The sequence below is a fragment of the Bombina bombina genome, chromosome 9, assembly GCF_027579735.1.
Source record: "Bombina bombina isolate aBomBom1 chromosome 9, aBomBom1.pri, whole genome shotgun sequence".
Classification (NCBI taxonomy): Eukaryota; Metazoa; Chordata; class Amphibia; order Anura; family Bombinatoridae; genus Bombina; species Bombina bombina.
In genome coordinates, this window is record NC_069507.1 from 30,153,102 (window position 1) to 30,176,269 (window position 23,168).

At 41.6% G+C, this 23,168-nt stretch overlaps 1 protein-coding gene and 1 long non-coding RNA gene across 3 annotated transcripts in view; one reads left to right on the forward strand and one right to left on the reverse strand.

The window, feature by feature from the left end:
- AIFM2 (apoptosis inducing factor mitochondria associated 2) overlaps nucleotides 1-7,044 on the reverse strand; it is a 48,802-nt gene extending 41,758 nt beyond the window's left edge. The window contains 1 exon segment of the mRNA XM_053692021.1: nucleotides 6,855-7,044. The gene's annotated coding sequence lies outside the window, so the exon portion shown is untranslated.
- A 941-nt stretch (nucleotides 7,045-7,985) lies between these two features.
- LOC128639824 (uncharacterized) overlaps nucleotides 7,986-23,168 on the forward strand; it is a 141,584-nt gene continuing 126,401 nt past the window's right edge. For both annotated transcript variants that reach the window (XR_008399264.1, XR_008399263.1), the window contains exon 1: nucleotides 7,986-8,234. This is a non-coding gene — a long non-coding RNA (uncharacterized LOC128639824). The remainder of the gene's footprint in view (nucleotides 8,235-23,168) is intronic.

Genomic DNA, 23,168 nt, shown 5'->3' on the forward strand with positions numbered 1-23,168 from the left:
TCTTCTGAACAAGGAACATGGCAAACCCTGGCAATGGTTTCGGCCTTTGTACTTTCTTTGGAAAGCAGTTTGCAGAAAACCTGAGGTTTATCCATATTTCTTATATTAGAGTATCAAAAGCCTTAAAGGGACAGTATACTGTAAAATAGTTTTTCCCAAAATGTATTTCTAATGACTTATTATACCAGCTGAAGAGGAAACAATGTAAGAGAAATTGCATTTTCAGGTTTATTTTTGTATATGAAATTGCTGGTTTTGTGCTTTTAAACCATAGCCTATGACAATGGGTTGAGCTTGCAGGTAAAATCAGATCTCATTATGTTATCACTTTATGTACACACACTTGCTTCCTTATCTTATATTTGTCTGTAAACCAAAATAGTTAGAGAGAACAATGGAAAATTATTATTTTATTTGTTATCTCTTCTACACCCCACCGGGAGTGTAATTTCTTCTGCTGGCTGTGTTTACATAGCCTGTTAATAGCCTTCCGTATAGGTGGGGATGCCACAGGCTAAGGCCTAGATTTAGAGTTCGGCGGTAGCCGTGAAAACCAGCGTTAGAGGCTCCTAACGCTGGTTTTGGCAGCCCGCTGGTATTTGGAGTCAGTGATTAAAGGGTCTAACGCTCACTTTTCAGCCGCGACTTTTCCATACCGCAGATCCCCTTACGTCAATTGCGTATCCTATCTTTTCAATGGGATCTTTCTAACGCTGGTATTTAGAGTCGTTTCTGAAGTGAGCGTTAGAGCTCTAACGACAAAACTCCAGCCGCCGGAAAATAGCAGGAGTTAAGAGCTTTCTGGGCTAACGCCGGTTCATAAAGCTCTTAACTACTGTACCCTAAAGTACACTAACACCCATAAACTACCTATGTACCCCTAAACCGAGGTCCCCCCACATCGCCGCCACTCGATTTAAATTTTTTAACCCCTAATCTGCCGACCGCCACCTACGTTATACTTATGTACCCCTAATCTGCTGCCCCTAACCCCGCCGACCCCTGTATTACATTTATTAACCCCTAACCTGCCCCCCACAACGTCGCCGCCAGCTACTTACAATAATTAACCCCTAATCTTCCGAACCCGCAAAGCGCCGCCACCTACGTTATCCTTATGTACCCCTAATCTGCTGCCCCTAACACCGCCGACCCCTATATTATATTTATTAACCCCTAATCTGCCCCCCTCAACGTCGCCGACACCTGCCTACACTTATTAACCCCTAATCTGCCGAGCGGACCGCACCGCTACTATAATAAAGTTATTAACCCCTAATCCGCCTCACTAACCCTATCATAAATAGTATTAACCCCTAATCTGCCCTCCCTAACATCGCCGACACCTACCTTCAATTATTAACCCCTAATCTGACGACCGGAGCTCATCGCTACTATAATAAATGGATTAACCCCTAAAGCTAAGTCTAACCCTAACACTAACATCCCCCTAACTTAAATATAATTTACATCTAACGAAATTAATTAACTCTTATTAAATAACTTATTCCTATTTAAAGCTAAATACTTACCTGTAAAATAAATCCTAATATAGCTACAATATAAATTATAATTATATTATAGCTATTTTAGGATTAATATTTATTTTACAGGCAACTTTGTAATTATTTTAACCAGGTACAATAGCTATTAAATAGTTAAGAACTATTTAATAGTTACCTAGTTAAAATAATAACAAATTTACCTGTAAAATAAATCCTAACCTAAGATATAATTAAACCTAACACTACCCTATCAATAAATTAATTAAATAAACTACCTACAATTACCTACAATTAACCTAACACTACACTATCAATAAATTAATTAAACACAATTCCTACAAATAAATACAATTAAATAAACTAGCTAAAGTACAAAAAATAAAAAAGAACTAAGTTACAAAAAATAAAAAAATATTTACAAACATCAGAAAATTATTACAACAATTTTAAACTAATTACACCTACTCTAAGCCCCCTAATAAAATAACAAAGACCCCCAAAATAAAAAATTCCCTACCCTATTCTAAATTAAAAAAGTTAAAAGCTCTTTTACCTTACCAGCCCTGAACAGGGCCCTTTGCGGGGCATGCCCCAAGAATTTCAGCTCTTTTGATGGCGATCCATCATCCGGTGGCTGAAGAGGTCCAGAAGAGGCTCCAAAGTCTTCCTCCTATCCGGCAAGAAGAGGACATCCGGACCGGCAAACATCTTCTCCAAGCGGCATCTTCGATCTTCTTGCATCCGGTGCGGAGCGGGTCCATCTTGAAGCAGGCGACGCGGATCCATCCTCTTCTTCCGTTGTCTCCCGAGGAATGACGGTTCCTTTAAGGGACGTCATCCAAGATTGAATTCCGATTGGCTGATAGGATTCTATCAGCCAATCGGAATTAAGGTAGGAATATTCTGATTGGCTGATGGAATCAGCCAATCAGAATCAAGTTCAATCCGATTGGCTGATCCAATCAGCCAATCAGATTGAGCTCGCATTCTATTGGCTGTTCCATCAGCCAATCAGAATATTCCTACCTTAATTCCGATTGGCTGATAGAATCCTATCAGCCAATCGGAATTCAAGGGACGCCATCTTGGATGACATCCCTTAAAGGAACCGTCATTCGTCGGGAGACAATGGAAGAAGAGGATGGATCCGCGTCGCCTGCTTCAAGATGGACCCGCTCCACACCGGATGCAAGAAGATCGAAGATGCCGCTTGGAGAAGATGTTTGCCGGTCCGGATGTCCTCTTCTTGCCGGATAGGAGGAAGACTTTGGAGCCTCTTCTGGACCTCTTCAGCCACCGGATGATGGATCGCCAACCCCCGCTTGGGTTGGATGAAGATGTTGGAGCCAGGACGGATCGGTGATACCTGGATGGTGAAGACAAGGTAGGAAGATCTTCAGGGGCTTAGTGTTAGGTTTATTTAAGGGGAGTTTGGGTTAGATTAGGGGTATGTGGGTGGTGGGTTGTAATGTTGGGGGGGGGGGGGTATTGTATGTGTTTTTTTTACAGGCAAAAGAGCTGAAATTCTTGGGGCATGCCCCGCAAAGGGCCCTGTTCAGGGCTGGTAAGGTAAAAGAGCTTTTAACTTTTTTAATTTAGAATAGGGTAGGGAATTTTTTATTTTGGGGGGCTTTGTTATTTTATTAGGGGGCTTAGAGTAGGTGTAATTAGTTTAAAATTGTTGTAATAATTTTCTGATGTTTGTAAATATTTTTTTATTTTCTGTAACTTAGTTCTTTTTTATTTTTTGTACTTTAGCTAGTTTATTTAATTGTATTTATTTGTAGGAATTGTGTTTAATTAATTTATTGATAGTGTAGTGTTAGGTTAATTGTAGGTAATTGTATGTAGTTTATTTAATTAATTTATTGATAGGGTAGTGTTAGGTTTAATTATATCTTAGGTTAGGATTTATTTTACAGGAAAATTTGTTATTATTTTAACTAGGTAACTATTAAATAGTTCTTAACTATTTAATAGCTATTGTACCTGGTTAAAATAATTACAAAGTTGCCTGTAAAATAAATATTAATCCTAAAATAGCTATAATATAATTATAATTTATATTGTAGCTATATTAGGATTTATTTTACAGGTAAGTATTTAGCTTTAAATAGGAATAAGTTATTTAATAAGAGTTAATTAATTTCGTTAGATGTAAATTATATTTAAGTTAGGGGGGTGTTAGTGTTAGGGTTAGACTTAGCTTTAGGGGTTAATCCATTTATTATAGTAGCGATGAGCTCCGGTCGTCAGATTAGGGGTTAATAATTGAAGTTAGGTGTCGGCGATGTTAGGGAGGGCAGATTAGGGGTTAATACTATTTATGATAGGGTTAGTGAGGCGGGTTAGGGGTTAATAACTTTATTATAGTAGCGGTGCGGTCCGCTCGGCAGATTAGGGGTTAATAAGTGTAGGCAGGTGTCGGCGACGTTGTGGGGGGCAGATTAGGGGTTAATAAATATAATATAGGGGTCGGCGATGTTAGGGCAGCAGATTAGGGGTACATAGGGATAACGTAGGTTGCGGCGGTTTACGGAGCGGCAGATTAGGGGTTAAAAAAATATATGCAGGGGTCAGCGATAGCGGGAGCGGCAGATTAGGGGTTAATAAGTGTAAGGTTAGGGGTGTTTAGACTCGGGGTACATGTTAGAGTGTTAGGTGCAGACGTAGGAAGTGTTTCCCCATAGGAAACAATGGGGCTGCGTTAGGAGCTGAACGCTGCTTTTTTGCAGGTGTTAGGTTTTTTTTCAGCTCAAACAGCCCCATTGTTTCCTATGGGGATATCGTGCACGAGCACGTTTTTGAGGCTGGCCGCGTCCGTAAGCAACTCTGGTATCGAGAGTTGCATTTGCGGTAAAAATGCTCTACGCTCCTTTTTTGGAGCCTAACGCAGCATTTGTTTGAACTCTCGATACCAGAGTTAAATTTATGGTGCGGCCAGAAAAAAGCCCGCGGAGCGTTAACAGCCCATCTACCGCCAAACTCCAAATCTAGGCCTAAATCAGCTATTTCAAATGGCGAAATAAGTGTAAATGAGCTACTTGTAAACAATTTAATACACTCCAGCAGGAACGATTGATCATTAGTAACAAATTAAAGGGAAGGATTTTTTTGGCTAAACAGTCCCTTTAAAGTTTTTTTTTTTTTTTTAAACTGGTGAATACTTCAGACAGTAACCTGATTCTATCTTCATGCTTGTTAATCTTGCATAATAGTATTTCCTATTCTACTGGTAACATTAGCAAATCTTTTTATCAGTTGTGTAACGTACAACCATCCATTCAAACACACGGCCAAAAAACCTAATTGGACACGCAGCTGGCTTCTCCATAAACAATAGTGTTTCATAACTGGTATCTTTCTGTTAACATTCAGATTACAAAACAGACACACAATTGGGCTCTTCCAATAAAGATATGTTACAAAACACACACACACATACCTCCCTCTCACTTTACATATATATGTTACAAACACACATACATACCCCCTCTCACTTTACATATATATGTTACAAAACACACACACACCTCCCTCTCACTTTACATATATATGTTACAAAACACACACATACCCCCCTCTCACTTTACATATATATGTTACAAAGCACACACATACCCCCCTCTCACTTTACATATATATGTTACAAAACACACACATATACCCTCTCACTTTACATATATATGTTACAAAACACACACATACCCCCCTCTCACTTTATATATATATGTTACAAAACACACACACACCCCCCTCTCACTTTATATATATATGTTACAAAACACACACATACCCCCCTCTCACTTTATATATATATGTTACAAAACACACACATACCCCCCTCTCACTTTATATATATATGTTACAAAACACACACACACCCCCCTCTCACTTTACATATATATGTTACAAAACACACACATACCCCCCTCTCACTTTACATATATATGTTACAAAACACACACATACCCCCCTCTCACTTTACAAATATATGTTACAAAACACACACATACCTCCCTCTCACTTTACATATATATGTTACAAAACACACACACATAGCGCCCTCTCACTTTACAAATATATGTTACAAAACAGTGTTTGCATGTGTGCGTGTTTCAGTGCTTGCATGTGTGCCAGCGTTTCTGTATGTGCTTGCATGTGTGTGTGCCCATGTTTCTGTGTGTGCCTGCATGTGTGTGTGCCCATGTTTCTGTGTGTCCGTGTTTCTATATGTGCTTGCATGTCTGTGTGTGTGTTACTGTGTGTGCATGTCAGTGTTTCTGTATGTGCTTGCATGTGTGTGTGTGCTTGCATGTGTGTGTGTCCGTGTTTCTATGTGTGCTTACATGTGTGTGTTTCTGTGTGTGCTACCATGTGTGTGTGTGCGTGTGTGTGCGCACGCGCGTCTATGTTTCTGCGTGTGCGCACGTGCATGTTTCTGTGTGTGTGTGCATGTGTGTGTGTGTGTGTGTATGTGTGCGCATGCATGTTTCTGTGTGTGCTTACATGTGTCTGCGCGCCTGTGCTTGCATGTTTCTGTGTGTGCTTACATGTTTCTGTGTATGCTTGCATGTGTGTGTGCTTGCATGTTTCTGCGTGTGCTTACATGTTTCTGTGTGTGTGCATGTGCTTGCATGTTTCTGTGTGTGCTTGCATGTGTGTGTGTGTGCATGTGCTTGCATGTTTCTGTATGTGCTTGCTTGCATGTTTCTGTGTGTGAGCGCTTACATGTGCATGTTTCTGTGTGTGCTTACATGTGCATGTGTATGTGTGCTTGCATGTGCATGTTTCTGTGTGTGCGCTTTCATGTGTGTGTGCTTACATGTGCATGTTTCAGGGTTTGCTTCCATGTGTTTGTGTGTGTTCTTGCATGTCTGTGTGTGTGTGTGTGTTCTTGCATGTCTGTGTGTGTGTGTGTGCTTGCATGTGTTAGTTTCTGTGTGTGTTTGCATGTGTGTGTGCTTACATGTGCATGTTTCTGTATGTGCTTGCATGTGTGTGTGCTTGCATGTGTTTGTGTTCATGTTTCTGTGTTTGCTTGCATGTGTGTGTGCTTGCATGTGTTTCTGTGTGTGCGTGTTTCTGTGTGTGCTTGCATGTGTTAGTTTCTGTGTGTGTTTGCATGTGTGTGTGCTTACATGTGCATGTTTCTGTATGTGCTTGCATGTGTGTGTGTGCTTGCATGTGTTTGTGTGTGTGTTCATGTTTCTGTGTTTGCTTGCATGTGTGTGTTCTTGCATGTCTGTGTGTGTGTGTGCTTGCATGTGTTTCTGTGTGTGCTAGCATGTGTGTGTTTCTCTGTGTGCTAGCATGAGTGTGTGTCTGGAGTTTTTTAAATGTACTAACCTCTGCAGAAGAAGCACTGTGGAGCTGTTAGGATAAATAAATGATTTTCAGCATCACTGGTACTGTGCTGTCTACAGACACATTGGGAAATCTGAGCCGTTGTGTAATATCCTCTCTGTGTGATCCTAGGTCTTAGATAAAGGCCTTGTGTACCTATCCTAGTGTTTGTATCCTGTGAGCACAGCAGAATGACTACCAACCTGCTGACTTGTCCGGTCACAGCCCTACTGATGTAACCAGCCCCTGTCTGATGCACTCAGGGCTGGGGTGGAAAGTAACAGTTGCAGTGAGAGCATGACTCAGCTATTTGTGGGATCATTATATGAGATCAGCTACAAGTGGGGTTTATAGGATAATATTTCCATCTAGTGGACACTTTACTGAATGAAGAATGTTGAGTCCCATATGAATTGAAACCATAACAGGAGTGTCTGTCTCTATAAAGGGGCATTACAAATTAAATAAATGCTCAATATAATGAGGTATTCAAAGCAAAGATTAGTCTGAGAAACACATTCTTATAAATATTGAAGCTAAACTTTACAAAGTACTTTAGTTAGTAATGGGCAGTGCCATGTTGAAACCTAGGTTTCCCTTTATCCATCACATCTTCTGTGGAAAATTAGAGACAGATGTAAAACATAAATGAGATTGTGCAAACAAGGTTGTGTGGTAAGTGGAATATAGTAGGTTGACCAGATCTGAGGAGAAATAAAGGGACAATTCATCGACAACATGCTGTAAATTATTAAATATTAGACTAGGCGTTGTAGAATTTCAAGCCATTTATTGTAAATGAAACAATTAATAAAAATAATATCTGCCACTATGATCACTGTTATAAATTAGCAACTACACATGCAACATTGCTGACAACATACAGATAACAATATATACCAGGAATAATCAGCTGTAATTCCTACCAGTCCTAACTGGTGATTTTTTTAAGTTGGTTATACAGAAGACCCAATCTATTTATGGCCATCTTTATTTTATATTTAGAAAGTTGTTCTAATAATATTCACAACAGATATCACTTCACAATAAAATACATTAGTAGTTATTCACCATAAACTCACAAAATAATCTGCTGTTCAACTCTCTCACTCTCTTTGCTGTTAAGCCCAGTCTCTGCTTTTCATCTTTCTCTCTAAGGTTCAACTGATCTCTTCCTGCTGAAAACCTCTCTTTTTTATAGTCTGAACAAGGCTGTAGCTGTAAAACCTGGCAGACCCTGCATTGTATTCCGAGTTGATAGGGGGAGGGAGTTTCTCCTGGAAAATAAGGAGGAGGAAACCTCAGCCCTGGAGCAGGGACAGGCACAGACAAAGGCAGTGGCGGACATTTTCCAAAGTACAGACCTTAGTGAAGGACACCAAGGTACATTTGAAATTAAAAACATTATTTTATAGTGCTTGGTGTTATTATACTGATGCAGATACCACTGACCCTATAACCAGCCCTCCTCTAGCTATACCCATGTGCCAGTGTCACTACTGTGTCATTATATAGTGCTGGGTGTTATTATACTGATGCAGATACCACTGATCCTATAACCAACGCTCCTCTGGCAATACCCATGTGCCAGTGTCACTACTGTGTCATTATATAGTGCTTGGTGTTATTATACTGATGCAGATACCACTGATCCTATAACCAGCCCTCCTCTAGCTATACCCATGTGCCAGTGTCACTACTGTGTCATTATATAGTGCTTGGTGTTATTATACTGATGCAGATACCACTGACCCTATAACCAGCCCTCCTCTAGCTATACCCATGTGCCAGTGTCACTACTGTGTCATTATATAGTGCTGGGTGTTATTATACTGATGCAGATATCACTGATCCTATAACCAGCCCTCCTCTGGCTATACGCATGTGCCAGTGTCACTTCTGTGTCTTTGTATAGAGCTGTGTGTTATTATACTGATGCAGATACCACTGATCCTATAACCAGCCCTCCTCTGGCTATACGCATGTGCCAGTGTCACTACTGTGTCATTATATAGTGCTGGGTGTTATTATACTGATGCAGATACAACTGATCCTATAACCAGTACTCCTCTGGCTATACCCATGAGCCAGTGTCACTACTGTGTCATTATATAGTGCTGGGTGTTATTATACTGATGCAGATACCACTGATCATATAACCAGCCCTCCTCTGGCTATACCCATGTGCCAGTGTCACTACTGTGTCATTATATAGTGCTGGGTGTTATTATACTGATGCAGATACCACTTATCCTATAACCAGCCCTCCTCTGGCTATACCCATGTGCCAGTGTCACTACTGTGTCATTACATAGCACTGGGTGTTATTATACTGATGCAGATACCACTAATCCTATAACCAGCCCTCCTCTAGCTATACCCATGTGCCAGTGTCACTACTGTGTCATTATATAGCGCTGGGTGTTATTATACTGATGTAGATACCACTGATCCTATAACCAGCCCTCCTCTGGCTATACCCATGTGCCAGTGTCACTACTGTGTCATTATATAGTGCTGGGTGTTATTATACTGATGCAGATACCACTGATCCTATAACCAGCCCTCCTCTGGCAATACGCATGTGCCAGTGTCACTACTGTGTCATTATATAGCGCTGGGTGTTATTATACTGATGCAGATACCACTGATCCTATAACCAGCCCTCCTCTGGCTATACCCATGTGCCAGTGTCACTACTGTGTCATTATATAGCACTGGGTGTTATTATACTGATGCAGATACCACTGATCCTATAACCAGCCCTCCTCTGGCTATACCCATGTGCCAGTGTCACTACTGTGTCATTATATAGTGCTGGGTGTTATTATACTGATGCAGGTACCACTGATCCTATAACCAGCCCTCCTCTCGCTATACCCATGAGCCAGTGTCACTACTGTGTCATTATATAGTGCTGGGTGTTATTATACTGATGCAGATACCACTGACCCTATAACCAGCCCTCCTCTAGCTACACCCATGTGCCAGTGTCACTACTGTGTCATTATATAGTGCTGGGTGTTATTATACTGATGCAGATACCACTGATCCTATAACCAGCCCTCCTCTGGCTATACCCATGTGCCAGTGTCACTACTGTGTCATTATATAGCACTGGGTGTTATTATACTGATGCAGATACCACTGATCCTATAACCAGCCCTCCTCTGGCTACACCCATGAGCCAGTGTCACTACTGTGTCATTATATAGTGCTGGGTGTTATTATACTGATGCAGATACCACTGATCCTATAACCAGCCCTCCTCTAGCTATACCCATGTGCCAGTGTCACTACTGTGTCATTATATAGTGCTGGGTGTTATTATACTGATGCAGATACCACTGATCCTATAACCAGCCCTCCTCTGGCTATACCCATGTGCCAGTGTCACTACTGTGTCATTATATAGCACTGGGTGTTATTATACTGATGCAGATACCACTGATCCTATAACCAGCCCTCCTCTGGCTACACCCATGAGCCAGTGTCACTACTGTGTCATTATATAGTGCTGGGTGTTATTATACTGATGCAGATACCACTGATCCTATAACCAGCCCTCCTCTAGCTATACCCATGTGCCAGTGTCACTACTGTGTCATTATATAGTGCTGGGTGTTATTATACTGATGCAGATACCACTGACCCTATAACAAGCCCTCCTCTAGCTATACCCATGTGCCAGTGTCACTACTGTGTCATTACATAGCGCTGGGTGTTATTATACTGACGCAGATACAACTGATCCTATAACCAGCCCTCCTCCTATACCCATGTGCCAGTGTCACTACTGTGTCATTACATAGCACTGGGTGTTATTATACTGATGCAGATACCACTGACCCTATAACCAGCCCTCCTCCTATACCCATCTGCCAGTGTCACTACTGTGTCATTACATAGCACTGGGTGTTATTATACTGATGCAGATACCACTGATCCTATAACCAGCCCTCCTCTGGCTATACCCATGTGCCAGTGTCACTACTGTGTCATTATATAGTGCTGGGTGTTATTATACTGATGCAGATACCACTGATCCTATAACCAGCCCTCCTCTGGCTATACCCATGACCCAGTGTCACTACTGTGTCATTATATAGTGCTGGGTGTTATTATACTGACGCAGATACAACTGATCCTATAACCAGCCCTCCTCCTATACCCATGTGCCAGTGTCACTACTGTGTCATTACATAGCACTGGGTGTTATTATACTGATGCAGATACCACTGACCCTATAACCAGCCCTCCTCCTATACCCATCTGCCAGTGTCACTACTGTGTCATTACATAGCACTGGGTGTTATTATACTGATGCAGATACCACTGATCCTATAACCAGCCCTCCTCTGGCTATACCCATGTGCCAGTGTCACTACTGTGTCATTATATAGTGCTGGGTGTTATTATACTGATGCAGATACCACTGATCCTATAACCAGCCCTCCTCTGGCTATACCCATGTGCCAGTGTCACTACTGTGTCATTATATAGTGCTGGGTGTTATTATACTGATGCAGATACCACTGATCCTATAAGCAGCCCTCCTCTGGCTATACCCATGTGCCAGTGTCACTACTGTGTCATTATATAGTGCTGGGTGTTATTATACTGATGCAGATACCACTTATCCTATAACCAGTACTCCTCTGGCTATACCCACGTGTCAGTGATACTACTGTGCCATTATATAGTGCTGGGTGTTATTATACTGATGCAGATACCACTTATCCTATAACCAGCCCTCCTCTGGCTATACCCATGTGCCAGTGTCACTACTGTGTCATTATATAGCGCTGGGTGTTATTATACTGATGCAGATACCACTTATCCTATAACCAGCCCTCCTCTGGCTATACCAATGTGCCAGTGTCACTACTGTGTCATTATATAGTGCTGGGTGTTATTATACTGATGCAGATACCACTGACCCTATAACAAGCCCTCCTCTAGATATACCCATGAGCCAGTGTCACTATTGTGTCATTATATAGTGCTGGGTGTTATTATACTGATGCAGATACCACTGACCCTATAACAAGCCCTCCTCTAGATATACCCATGAGCCAGTGTCACTACTGTGTCATTATATAGCGCTGGGTGTTATTATACTGATGCAGATACCACTTATCCTATAACCAGCCCTCCTCTGGCTATACCAATGTGCCAGTGTCACTACTGTGTCATTTTATAGAGCTGGGTGTTATTATACTGATGCAGATACCACTGACCCTATAACCATCCCTCCTCTGGCTATACCCATGTGCCAGTGTGACTACTGTGTCATTATATAGTGCTGGGTGTTATTATACTGATGCAGATACCACTGATCCTATAACCAGCCCTCCTCTAGCTATACACATGTGCCAGTGTCACTACTGTGTCATTATATAGCGCTTGGTGTTATTATACTGATGCAGATACCACTGATTCTATAATCAGCACTTGTCTGGCTATACCCATGTGCCAGTGTCACTACTGTGTCATTATATAGAGCTGGGTGTTATTATACTGATGCAGATACCACTGATCCTATAACCAGCCCTCCTCTGGTTATATACCCATGAGCCAGTGTCACTACTGTGTCATTATATAGCGCTGGGTGTTATTATACTGATGCAGATACCACTTATCCTATAACCAGCCCTCCTCTGGCTATACCAATGTGCCAGTGTCACTACTGTGTCATTTTATAGAGCTGGGTGTTATTATACTGATGCAGATACCACTGACCCTATAACCATCCCTCCTCTGGCTATACCCATGTGCCAGTGTGACTACTGTGTCATTATATAGTGCTGGGTGTTATTATACTGATGCAGATACCACTGATCCTATAACCAGCCCTCCTCTAGCTATACACATGTGCCAGTGTCACTACTGTGTCATTATATAGCGCTTGGTGTTATTATACTGATGCAGATACCACTGATTCTATAATCAGCACTTGTCTGGCTATACCCATGTGCCAGTGTCACTACTGTGTCATTATATAGAGCTGGGTGTTATTATACTGATGCAGATACCACTGATCCTATAACCAGTACTCCTCTTGCTATAGCAATGTGCCAGTGTCACTACTGTGTCATTATATAGTGCTGGGTGTTATTATACTGATGCAGATACCACTTATCCTATAACCAGCCCTCCTCTGGTTATACCATTGTGCCAGTGTCACTACTGTGTCATTATATAGCGCTGGGTGTTATTATACTGATGCAGATACCACTGATCCTATAACCAGCCCTCCTCTAGCTATACACATGTGCTAGTGTCACTACTGTGTCATTATATAGCGCTTGGTGTTATTATACTGATGCAGATACCACTGATCCTATAACCAGTACTCCTCTGGCTATACCCATGAGCCAGTGTCACTACTGTGTCATTATATAGTGCTGGGTGTTATTATACTGATGCAGGTACCACTGATCCTATAACCAGCCCTCCTCTAGCTATACACATGTGCTAGTGTCACTACTGTGTCATTATATAGAGCTGGGTGTTATTATACTGATGCAGATACCACTGATCCTATAACCAGACCTCCTCTGGCTATACCCATGTGTCAGTGTCACTACTGTGTCATTATATAGTGCTTGGTGTTATTATACTGATGCAGATACCACTGATCCTATAACCAGACCTCCTCTGGCTATACGCATGTGCCAGTGTCACTACTGTGTCATTTTATAGAGCTGGGTGTTATTATACTGATGCAGATACCACTGACTCTATAACCAGCCCTCCTCTGGCTATACCCATGTGTCAGTGATACTACTGTGTCTTTGTATAGTGTTCAGTGTTATTATTGTTGGTGTATGTATCAAAAAGACACTGGAAGCTTTTAAAGAAAACTGCATTAGGCTTTACTTGTACAGATGCATCAGCAATATTTAGAACATACCAAAGGACTTGTAAAATGATAGTCAGCACACACAGAGGAGGAAAAACACAATAGAGATTAAATAACAACTTCCTTCCTGTATAAAAGAATGAACAAGGTCACAGATATAAACAATCAGCAATCTAAACTGAACAGCGCCATCTACAGCATTAATGTTGTTCATACATATGGTATAGTACATGCTGTTGTATTTCCCAACACCACTTCTCAACGGCATGTACATAATTACACTACATTCAGTTTCTTTTGAAGAAAACAATGCCGTTCCTTTGGCAATGGTTTTGTGAGTGCGTCTGCAGTCATCTCTTCCGATGGGCAGTATTGAATGTCAATAATACCTTGTTCTTGCATGTCCCTGAGTAAATGATATTTTACATCAATGTGCTTGGTTCGAGGATTCACTCTTTCTGATTGTGTCAACTTTATACACCCTTGGTTGTCTTCAAGGATTGGTATGGGTTTAGACACATCCAGTCCCATGTCTTGAAAAAGTTGACAAATCCAAATTGCTTCTTGACATGCATGTGCTGCTGCTATATATTCTGCTTCCGTTGAAGAGAGTGCAACAGTTGCTTGTTTTCGAATGGACCAACTTATTGTTCCTTCTCCATACTGGAAGATGTAACCACTTGTAGATTTGCGGTCAGTGGTATCTCCGGCCCAATCAGCATCAACATATACAATTAGTTTGGGGTTTGATGTTGCTGGCAGTCGCAGCTTCATCCGAATTGTTCCTTTTAGGTACTGTATCACCCTCTTTACTGCATTCCATATACCTATTGCTGCGGCAATGTCTGGTCTTGTCACAGTGGCAATGTATAGCAATTTTCCAATTGCCCTGCGGTAATTGTCATTATTGGGTAACAAGTTTTCTATTCCGTTGTTTTTCAGGTAATCTGGTTCCATAGGTGTTTTCACCTCTTTTGCATCTTGCATGTGAAACTGCTCTAATATTTCTGTAATTTTCTGACTTTGGTTAAGAAGATAGCTTCCATCCTCTTCCCTTTCTATTTGGATTCCTAAATAATGAGTGATGTTCCCTAGTTCTTTAATCTCTAAGTTCTGTTTTAATATATGAACTATTTGGTCACAGTCCCCTTCTTGTTCAAAACAAGTTATGATGTCATCAACATAAATTAGGATGCATATCCATTTGTTTTCTTGATGCCTTGAATATAGACATGGATCTGCTTTGCTTCTTGAGAATCCTTGTTTCATGAGTACTTCATTCACTTTTTCATTCCACATTCTCGCAGCTTGCTTTAGTCCATAGATGCTCTTTTGAAGTTTGCATACAAGGTTCTGTTCCCTCTCAAATCCAGGTGGCTGTTCCATGTAAAGATCCTCCTTGATGTCTCCATATAGGAAAGCAGTTTTGACGTCCAGGTGCCTCACTTGCATTCCCTTTCCGGCTGCAATGCTAAGGAGCGCTCTGATGGTGGAGTGTTTTACAACTGGAGCAAAAGTTTCATCATAATCTTCTCCAAATTTCTGTGAGTATCCCTTTGCAACTAATCTTGCCTTGTATCTGTGGATATTTCCTTCTGCATCGTATTTTACTTTAAAAGTCCATTTGTTCCTATAGCTTTGCGAGCATCCAAACACTCTAATATGCCCCATACTAGGTTTTGATCCATTCCACATTTCATATGGGGTGCTCTCAATAGTTTTTGATGGTAGCCTGTTCTGTAAGTATGTTGCAGTCATTATTGCTTCACCCTAGTACTGGTTAGGTAAATTGGCGTCTGAAAGCATGCATCTTGCCGTTTCTATGAGGGTGCAATTTTTCCTTTCTGCAACACCATTTTGCTCAGGAGTGTATGGTACAGTTGTTTGGTGTATAATGCCTTGTTTCTTCATGTATGACTCCACTTCCTTACTCATATATTCCCCTCCATTGTCGGTACGTATTGTTCCTGGTTTCCGTTGAAATTTATTGCTGAATGTAGCTATAAATTCTTGAAGTTTCTCTGATGTCTCACTTTTGTGCTTCATCAGATATGTTGTTGTGTACCTGGAATAATCGTCAATGAAAGTCAGTAAATATCTGTTCCCGCCGGGTGTGGGGGTTTTCATTGGTCCACACACATCACTGTGTATGAGTTCCATGGGGTGAGTGGTTTTTCTTTGACTGGCTTGTAAAAGTGGGGTACGTGTGGCCTTTGCTTTGATACAACATGTGCACTTCATGAGCATGTCACAAGGCAAAATTATAATGTCTTCTGATAAACCTTCCTTTGCAAGTTCCTTTATGGCCTCTGGGTTTCGATGCCCTAATCGCCTGTGCCACAGGTGGATACATTTGTTGTGTGGATTATGAATGGCTGTTTTGGCTTGCTTCCTTTCAGTGATAAGTTTGTACAGGTGTTCGTTCAATCTTCCTTTTGCTAGGATTTGTTTCCTGTTTCGAATTGTGCATTCATTGCCTTGGAACTGAACTGTGAGTCCATTGTTAGCAAGAGTTTTCACTGATAGGAGGCTTCCTTCTAAACTTGGGACGTACAGAACATTCTTTACTAGAATGCTTTGCTTACCTCCTGATGGTGTGATGCAAGTCAGGAACCCTTGACCATTAACTTCAGCTGTAATACTTTTCCCGTTTGCTAGGAAGACTATATCTTTAGTATTGAAATCAATTTCTGTGAAGAATGTCTCATCACTTGTCATGTGACTAGTTGCCCCTGAGTCAATGCACCATCCGTGTGGTGTACTATTCTGAGTTACTTTAAAACTGCCTTAGCTCTTTCTCCTATAGGTAGTTCTAACCTTCGCTGTTCAGCTTTCCAGATTGAGCAGTTCTTTTTCAGGTGACCGACCTTTTTGCAGCGAAAACACACTCTGGTTTCTCTGTTTTGTTTTGTGCCTTCTTGCGCCTTCAGAGCTACCTCTGATCTCTCATTTTCTTCACTATGCATGTTTTCCTTTCTTCTATTATATTCATCAATTAGTTTTCCCTTAGCATATTCTAGTGTTAGTTCTTGTTCAGGTCTGGTTTCTAGAGCGTTGATAAGGGCACTATATGACTCTGGAAGGCTGCATAGTAACAATGCTACTATATGATTGTCTTTAATTTCTTCTCCAATTGCACATAGCTGTTCCACAATCTCTAGCATAGCATTCACATGTTCACACATTTCCTGGCCTTTTTCCAGCCTCATCTTATATAGTTTGCGCAGCAAATATAGTTTACTATTTAAGTTTTAACACTCATGCAGTTTTTTTAGTGCAGTCCACATACCTTTAGCTGTGTTTTCTTTTCTTATGTGAATGAGTTGATCATCCTCCACTAACAGGCTTATAACTGCTTTTGCTTGTCTGTTTTTCTTGTCCCATTCCCCTGGATTATCAGTGGGTCTGTTTGTATCCAGCACCTCCCATAAATCATCTTTGGATAACAGCATTTCCAGCTTAAACTTCCACAGCTGGTAGTTGGTATTGTTTAGCATCACTATTGCATATTTCACATCTGAACCACTTGCCATCTTTCAGTAAATTGGATGCAGCTCTTGTTTCCTCACACAGTATTTGCTTGGATCATAGATGCAACACTTACTGACTTGTAGTTTTTTTTTTTTTCAGTGTCTGGGCCCATAACCTGTTGGTGTATGTATCAAAAAGACACTGGAAGCTTTTAAAGAAAACTGCATTAGGCTTTACTTGTACAGATGCATCAGCAATATTTAGAACATACCAAAGGACTTGTAAAATGATAGTCAGCACACAGAGAGGAGGAAAAACACAATAGAGATTAAAGAACAACTTCCTTCCTGTATAAAAGAATGAACAAGATCACAGATTTAAACAATCAGCAATCTAAACTGAACAGCGCCATCTACAGCATTAATGTTGTTCATACATATGGTATAGTACATGCTGTTGTATTTCCCAACAATTATACAGATGCAGATACCACTGATCCTATAACCAGCCCTCCTCTGGCTATACCCATGTGCCAGTGTCACTACTGTGTCATTATATAGCGCTGGGTGTTATTATACTAATGCAGATACCACTGATCCTATAACCAGCCTCCTCTGGCTATACCATTGTGCCAGTGTCACTACTGTGTCATTACATAGCGCTGGGTGTTATTATACTGATGCAGATACCACTGATCCTATAACCAGCCCTCCTCTGGCAATGCCATTGTGCCAGTGTCACTAATGTGTCATTATATAGTGCTTGGTGTTATTATACTGATGCAAATACCACTGATCATATAACCAGCCCTCCTCTGGCTATACTCATCTGCCAGTGTCACTACTGTGTCATTATATAGTGCTGGGTGTTATTATACTGATGCAGATACCACTGATCCTATAACCAGCCCTCCTCTGGCTATACCATTGCGCCAGTGTCACTACTGTGTCATTACATAGCGCTGGGTGTTATTATACTGATGCAGATACCACTGACCCTATAACCAGCCCTCCTCTGGCTATACCATTGTGCCAGTGTCACTACTCTGTCATTATATAGCGTTGGGTGTTATTATACTGATGCAGATACCACTGATCCTATAACCATCCCTCCTCTGACTATACCCATCTGCCAGTGTCACTACTGTGTCATTATATAGCGCTGGGTGTTATTATACTGTTGCAGATACCACTTACCCTATAACCAGCCCTCCTTTGGCTATACCCATGTGCCAGTGTCACTACTGTGTCATTGTATAGCGCTGGGTGTTATTATACTGATGCTGATACCACTGATCCTATAACCAGCACTCCTCTGGCTATACCTATGAGCAGTGTCACTACTGTGTCATTACATAGCGCTGGGTGTTATTATACTGATGCAGATACCACTGACCCTATAACCAGCCCTCCTCTGGTTATACCATTGTGCGAGTGTCACTACTGTGTCATTATATAGCGCTGGGTGTTATTATATACTGATGCAGATACCACTGATCCTATAACCAGCCCTCCTCTGGCTATACCCATATGCCAGTGTCACTACTGTGTCATTACATAGCGCTGGGTGTTATTATACTGATGCAGATACCACTGACCCTATAACCAGCCCTCCTCTGGTTATACCATTGTGCCAGTGTCACTACTGTGTCATTATATAGTGCTGGGTGTTATTATACTGATGCAGATACCACTGATCCTATAACCAGCCCTTGTCTGGCTATACCCATGTGCCAGTGTCACTACTGTGTCATTATATAGCGCTGGGTGTTATTATACTGATGCAGATACCACTGACCCTATAACCAGCCCTCCTTTGGCTATACAAATGTGCCAGTGTCACTACTGTGTCATTATATAGCGCTGGGTGTTGTTATACTGATGCAAATGCCACCGATCCTATAACCAGCCCTTGTCTGGCTATATGCATGTGCTAGTGTCACTACTGTGTCTTTGTATAGAGCAGGTTGTTATTATGCAGATGCATATACATACACATCCAGTGTTTCACTCAGGCTTTATTTATTCCATAACTGATCACCCAATATCACTAGTAGTCTCTTGACAAGCCAATAACTTTATTCAAACTACATTTGTTTTTCTTCCTATTATTTAATCAGAAAGAAAAGATATACTAAGGTTGTGGTGGACACTGCAAGGGATAGTCACCAGTGTCCGTGTATAGACACCTTGCCTATCCCTGCCCTGGAGGGTCACAACAGCAATAGGAGAAGGGAGGTAAACACTGTTAGTAGCTCCTTTACAGAATAAATATCAGCTAGTTTAGAGACACATATGAAATAAAATAAGCTTTATACTATTTAGTACATTTTATAGTTTGTTCATCTACACAGAAGCCTACACTTTTTGCAACAACCGGCACTGTGCAGACTTTTGTACAAGGAGTTAACCCGTGCTTTACTAACTAGTCCTGCAGGGAACAGCCAGACCAGCCATTTCAGCCGCTCACCCTGCATGAGGTCTTAGCATTAGGGAACGGCCCAATTCTTTTTTGCTGCAGATCTGACTACAACTAAAGCAAAAAAAAAACAATAAAACAGCAAAATTCCCCCTTGACCAAATCCCCCTCGAGCCTATACATGCACTTTTTCATATATTTTTTTTGCTCAGAAGACCTGTGAGTGATATATTTGTGAACACCCATCAAATAAAAAATGCTTTACCTTGGTATGCACCATTATGCTTCAAAAGTGTGTTTTAAAAAGGCAACAAACTTCTCTTGCTTTTGTGTAAAATTGTGCTTTGTGCCACGCTCCTTAGAGAGGCCATAAAGCAAACTCTGTATCCTGGGTTTTCAAAATGCTGCAAATTGCTTGAACCAGCTATTTTATTTGCAGCAGGGAGTGTGGCACAATCACAATTCTGCACAAAAAAATAGGTGTTTAATGTCCTTTTAGGGGCCAATTTATCCGGCGAACCTACAGAAGTTATGAAGCTGCTGTCTAAAGACTGCTGCCCCATAACCAGTCCGACTGCTCTAAGGCGGCAGACAGAAATCAACCCAATCGAATACGATCGGGTTGATTGACACCCCCTGCTAGCAGGCGATTGGCTGCAAATCTGCAGGGGGCGGCATTGCACCAGCAGTTCACAAGAACTGCTGGTGCAATGATAAATGCTGACAGCATATGCTACATCGTATCATGTCCGCTCGCACATTAATAAATTGACCCCATAATCTCTTGATTGTGAAGCATGGGACTGTGTCAGGGCTGGACTGGGAATAAAAAGCAGCCCTGGAAAAATATGAAGACCAGCCCTATTTTCCGTTGAGTCGATGGAATGCACATGCTCCATTCCCCAATATTGTTTCAGAATTAAATACAACTGTCAGATTGATGTTATATAACAGCCCTACAACCCAATTGCATCCATTAATCACCCATTTAAATTGTAGCTTTTCAGCCCCAACTGCTGCAGCTCACCGGGAAATCTCCTGGTATCCTGGTAAGCCAATCCGGCCCTGGACTGTGTCTCCCACTACATTGTCAGCTCTGAGAATAGGATGACACAGACACCTGCCCTGGAATAGGGACTAGCCATACCCAAGCAGAGTTAATCACTCCTGTTTGTGCCCCAGGTTGTCATTATAATTTAAATCCCTGCTTTTAAGTTTTTTTAATTAAAGGGACAGTCAAGTCCAAAAAAAACTTTCACGTTTCAAATATGGCATGTAATTTTAAACAACTTTCCAATTTACTTGTATCACCAATTTTGCTTTGTTCTCTTAGTATTCTTAGTTGAACGCTAAACCTAGGAGGTTCATATGCTAATTTCTTAGACCTTGAAGGCTGCCTCTAATCTAAATGCATTTTGATAGTTTTTCACCACTAGAGGGCATTAGTTCACGTGTTTCATATAGATAACATTGAGCTCATGCACATGAATTTACCATGAAGACAGCTCTGATTGGCTAAAATGCAAGTCTGTCAAAAGAACTGAAATAAGGGGGCAGTCTGCTGAGGCTTAGATACAAGGTAATTACAGAGGTAAAACATGTACAATTATAACTGTGTTGGTTATGCAAAACTGTGGAATTGGTAATTAAGGGATTATCTATCTTTTAAAACAACAACAATTCTGGTGTTGACTGTATCTTTAAAAGTTATATTTTAATCCAGTGTTAGGAGTACTCTATCCCAGTTGACACATGATTTATTAATGTGCTATAAGCATCCTCTCTGATTCTCTTTAGACTCATGAGTGCTATAAGTGTATTTCTGTGTGGATCTCTTTCCACAATTTTTTTTCTAAACTAGCCACACCCAGGCTGAGGGCAGAATCAGGGAAATTTGGGGGTGGAGTAATAGAAATGTAGGTGTGGTTTAAGGTTGGGAAGAAGTTGGGTATGGAGTGTTTCCCAAACCCAGTCCTCAGGACCCTTACGCAGGCCAGATATTCATTAAATCTTAACTAGAGCACAGGTGACATAATCAGATGATCAGTAACCATGATACTACCACACAATAAGCTGACAGAGCTCCAGACTGGGACTGTCACACAATAAACTGACAGAGCTCACAAACTGTGACTGTTACACAATAAACTGACAGAGCTCCAGACTGGGACTGTCACACAATAAGCTGACAGAGCTCCCAGACTGGGACTGTCACACAATAAGCTGACAGAGCTCCCAGACTGGGACTGTCACACAATAACCTGACAGAGCTCCCAGACTGTGACTGTCACACAATAAACTGGCAGAGCTCCCAGACTGTGACTGTCACACAATAAACTGACAGAGCTCACAGACTGGGACTGTCACACAATAAGCTGACAGAGCTCCCAGACTGGGACTGTCACACATTTACCTGACAGAGCTCCCAGACTGTGACTGTCACACAATAAACTGACAGAGCTCCCAGACTGTGACTGTCACACAATAAACTGACAGAGCTCACAGACTGGGACTGTCACACAATAAACTGACAGAGCTCCCAGACTGTGACTGTCACACAATAAACTGACAGAGCTCACAGACTGTGACTGTCAAACAATAGGCTGACAGCTCCCAAACTGTGACTGTCACACAATAAGCTGACAGAGCTCACAGACTGGGACTGTCGCACAATAAACTGACAGAGCTCCAAGACTGTGACTGTCACACAATAAACTGACAGAGCTCCCAGACTGTGACTGTCGCACAATAAACTGACAGAGCTCCCAGACTGTGACTGTCACACAATAAGCTGACAGAGCTCCCAGACTGGGACTGTCGCACAATAAGCTGACAGAGCCCCCAGACTGGGACTGTCACACAATAAGCTGACAGAGTTCCCAGACTGTCACACAATAAACTGACAGAGCTTACAGACTGGGACTGTCACACAATAAGCTGACAGATCTCCCAGACTGGGACTGTCACACAATAAACTGACAGAGCTCCCAGACTGGGACTGTCACACAGTAAACTGACAGAGCTCACAGACTGGGACTGTCACACAATAAACTGACAGAGCTCCCAGACTGGGACTGTCACGCAATAAACTGACAGAGCTCCCAGACTGTGACTGTCACACAATAAACTGACAGAGCTCACAGACTGTGACTGTCACACAATAAGATGACAGAGCTCCCAGACTGTGACTGTCACACAATAAACTGACAGAGCTCCAGACTGGGACTGTCACACAATAAGCTGACAGAGCTCCCAGACTGGGACTGTCGCACAATAAACTGACAGAGCTCCCAGACTGTGACTGTCACACAATAAGCTGACAGAGCTCCCAGACTGGGACTGTCGCACAATAAACTGACAGAGCTCCCAGACTGTGACTGTCATACAATAAACTGACAGAGCTCACAGACTGGGACTGTCACACAATAAACTGACAGAGCTCACAGACTGGGACTGTCACACAATAAACTGACAGAGCTCCCAGACTGTGACTGTCACACAATAAACTGACAGAGCTCACAGACTGTGACTGTCACACAATAAACTGACAGAGCTCCCAGACT